This window comes from Apaloderma vittatum, unplaced genomic scaffold, assembly GCF_000703405.1.
Source record: "Apaloderma vittatum isolate BGI_N311 unplaced genomic scaffold, ASM70340v1 scaffold7484, whole genome shotgun sequence".
Lineage (NCBI taxonomy): Eukaryota > Metazoa > Chordata > Aves > Trogoniformes > Trogonidae > Apaloderma > Apaloderma vittatum.
Window position 1 is genome coordinate 18,201 of NW_009714274.1, and position 4,246 is coordinate 22,446.

Genomic DNA, 4,246 nt, shown 5'->3' on the forward strand with positions numbered 1-4,246 from the left:
TGCAAGTTACATAATCCTTACGGAATACCTCACTAGAGAGGTATTTCAGACATGCAGTACCAAAGCATATGCCCAAATATGCAACAGGAAATGTATTCAAGAATACAAGTGGTGTTTAGAAACATGGTTTTGAACATATGTTTTCCTATATGTTATACATATGGTGTACTTAGCAATGAGCTCCTGTTTTGAAGTGCATATACAATGTATAGAAACATTTGTATTATATACAAAGTGTGACAGTGGCTTTCTGAAATAAACTATGTTAGCAGCTAGAAGCACGGGTATGATGTGTGTGGTTGGAGAGCACATATGAGCAAAAAGTTACTCGGGTGTGTATAATTCTCACAGAAAGCAGGATCACCAAAGGGCCCAATCCTGTGGCTTAGCAGGCTCCGAGCTCTCCTGCTGCCCTGCCCCTGGCTTTCTGTGTGACATCAGAAAGCCACGTGGGGTGTTTTTCTCTGTAAATTAAGCGCGTGGAAAGCTGCCTGGCAGCAGTTCTGACCTTGGAGTCGCTGGGATGTTTGAGATGAAAAGGCTCAGCCCCTCGCAAAACACTGAGGCCCCGTTGCGAAGGCAGAAGTTTTTGCAAAGCGGCCTCCGTGGCGACGCTTTGCAGCGAGCTGGATGGCCAAGAGTTGGGTCACGGGCTGGACTTGATGATCTCGGAGGTCTTTTCCAGCCTCAACAATTCTGTGCAACGGATTAATCCGAGAAACAAGTTCCAGAGACCACCGGGCAAATTCTGAGAAGCGACGCTTATCGAGCTGTTGGGCTGCGTTCCCTGGGCAAGCGCTGGATTTCCATGTAACCAGGCGAGGCCACTGATGAGTAACGAGCTCTCTGAGAGTGAGTTCTCTGATGAAAACAGCCCACAGGAGCGGATGAGCTGTTGGTTTGAGCGGGGTTCCTCTGTGGTGGGGACCCGTCAGCTGTGTCTACAAACCGTGCCTGGGTTTTGCTCTGTGACTCGGCGGTGCAGGAGGACACCTGAGCACGTCGCACCCTTGTGCCTCCCTGTGGTTGGTGGCCTTTGGGCTAGTGAGGACCTGTGAGCCACCCCGGGCTGCCCTTGGGCTGTGTCCAGTCACCGTGCTGAGACATCTGATCCTGTCTGAAGAGTTAAACCATAATAACATTTGATAGGATTGGAGGAATTTATGATGTGTTTTTTTTTTTTTTGAGGATTTGAGTGTTGATGGATTGGTGGTTTAAATGTGCTAGCATAGATATTTTACTCTAAATAAACGGTTTTTTAATGGCCACGTTGAGTCTTGTCACTCTTCCGTGAAAAACTTTCTTGGATTTTTTTTAATAATTTTTTTGTTGTAGTTCCAAATCTCCCTAAAATGGCAGGAAGTAGCTAAAAACAGGCGCAGAATCTTGAACAAATTGCTGCTGCCTTCTGCCCACACTGGTCTTCCTGCGTGCCAGAAATGAAACTTTCCTTTCTCAAAGGTATGGGCCTGTGTCATGAAGTAAGTGACTTTTTTTTCCAAGCGTTCAGACTTGCCCTCTTTCAGGCATTCGAGACACAGTCTTAAATCATGCTGCTTCATCTAAGCTGGGAAAGGTAGGGCTGTACTGGAAATTTTTTGCAGTGGAATGCAGTAAGATGAGGAGTCAGGTCTCTTACGCTGCAAACAAATGCAAACTGTGGTTTTAATGGGACATGTTTTACTTGGTAAACCTGCGTCACTTGAAAATTAAATTCCTCTTAGTTGTCACAGAGCCCCGATTCAGGAATTCACTTAAGCACATGCAGTGAATGTCGTCGTTAAAATTGGGCCTCTTGATTGTTAGAAGATCTGTCTGTAAGACTCAGTAATGATTCCTGTAGTTTTTTATTTCTGGGTGAGAATAATGCCATTTTTTCCACGCATGGTTTAACAACTTTTCAACCGCACTAGCCATGAGTTAGGGGCCACGTGCCAGCCCCCTGTAAAAAGGGGTTAGATCAGATGGCTACAAAAAATCAGGAGGGACACCGAACAAAAAAACAACCCATCTTGGTTTTGGGATTTCAATCACCAATATCTCTTCTCTTACGCGTGAGGTTATCACGTAAGGCTGCCTGGAGTTTTAACGAGACTGTCTCTTTAAAATTGAGCTTTATTTCACTTATTGCTGTGTTTCATTTAGTTTTGGAGAAGGATTAGGGCAAGAACAGATGGTATTTGAGAGCCACGTTGAAACAAAAACGTATAAATGAGCTGGGGTTTGCAGTTCTTAAACTCCTTTCTGACTGCAGATTAACGTGTATTTCATGTTTCAGTACTTAGTATAAGAAATTAAATAAAAAGACACGTCCCTAAGTTTATGCTTTTTATGTTCACTTCCTCTTTTGTGTCTTTTTATTTTTTTTTTAAAAAAATTTTTGGTTTTCCCCTGCAAATAGATGACACGCTTCTGCTCCTGTGGCTACCCTAGATCCTTTATCTCCTGCGTTTTCTCTTCACGTTCTCCTGCGGCTTAGAGTGACTCAGGTTTGCCGTGAGAGACTTGAGAAAGGTCATGTCTGCTGCCGCACGCCGCGCCAGGTGCTACGCTGGAAACGCTCAGCTCGGTAATGTCAGAGGCTCGGGGGTTTTTGTCTCTGTCTGGTTTGGTTTCCCTCTGTGAAATGTCAGTTACATCAGTGCGTGGGCTCTGCGCCACTGGGATTGTCGGCAAGGAGTCACCGGATTTGGTGGCCAGGCTGTGGGGTGGCTGTGGGACTCATTCCACGGGTGAAGGCTGCAGGGTCCTTACCTCCAAGGAAGGATCTGGGGGCTTTGGCAAAACCCTGATCGTTTTGGGACAAGAATTTAACTTTGCGCAGGTGCCATAGTGTGATGCTACGTGAATTGCCGTGCTTCACCACGCCAGCCTTACCCGTGAGGGGTTTGCGGGTCAGTAATTCTCCCCTACCCTGAGATCTGGGAAGGACTAGGGTAGCCGGTCCTAGTCACCCCAAAACCTTGAGTTCCTAAAAGGAACACAGCGATTTTGACATCTAGTTTCAGGCTGCAGATAACTTATTCCTCCTTAAGCTTTTTTTTTACCCTCATCTTTGGACAGTACTGAGCTGTCACTACTCAGGTGGGATCCTTCTGTGGGGTTGATGTCGCTGTGTCCCCTCGAGTGCCAGCCTCGCCCTGTGCTTGCTGCAGTCCTGGCCTTCATCCCAGGCACTGATTGTTCCTCTGTGCTCTCTGCAGAAGTGCTGTCCCACCAAGTCACTTCATCTTGCATGAGTAACGGCTCTTATGGCTGTCACGACACAGTAGAAAGCTCTTCAAGTCAAGCCGGTTGTTTCTCAAGAGCGCAGGCAAAGTCTGTACAACAGAACGTGAAGCCTGTAGATAGCAATGAGTTTTCTACAGTGGGATGAAAACAATTTACGAGATGGAGCTTACAAGGCAATTTATGCATCTGTCTACCAAACACAGTCATTCAGAAATTACGTGCATTTCATGCGAACAACTTCTTACTTGTAGGAGAATTCTCTGGCTTCTTTGGTCACCCGTTATGGGTAATCAGCCCAATCTCAATGTCAGGAAGCCAAACACTCTCCTGGTAACAACACTCTCTCACTGATGATGTTAAGTCCCAAGGAGTGTTGGTAAAGCCGCTAGACTTGCAAGAACTAATTGCACGTTTGGGAAGTGCTTACACTCTTTTTTTTTTTTCCTCTTTTTTTGTTCATTCCAAAAGCTTAGTAATTTGGACAGTTCAGCAGATTGGTGGCTCCAGCGGCCTCAAGCAAAAAGGAAACTGTAAAGCAAGGTGCCTGGTGATGTGTATAATGTTCAGCTCATGGCTGGATATCCTCAAGGTGTATTAGAGTAGAATTCACAGCCGATTCTGTAAATACTCTTAGAAATCACCTCTTAGGGAGATGATTGTCCCCCTGTGCTCAGCACTGGTGAGGCTGCGCCTTGAGTATTGTGTTCAGTTTTGGGCACCTCAGTATGAGAGAGACATCGGGGTGTTGGAGCAAGGGCAGAGGAGGGCAACAAAGCTGGTGAAGGGCCTGGAGAACAGACCTTATGAGGAGCGACTGAGGGAGCTGGGTCTGTTCAGTTTGACCAAGAGGAGGCTGAGGGGGGATCTCATCATGCTCTGCAGTTACTTGAAAGGACATTGTAGAGAGGTTGGTGCTGGTCTCTTCTCACAGGGAATTAGGGACAGAACCAGGGGGAATGGTTGCAAATTGCAACAGGGCAAGTTTAGGCTGGACATTAGGAAGAAATTCTGCACG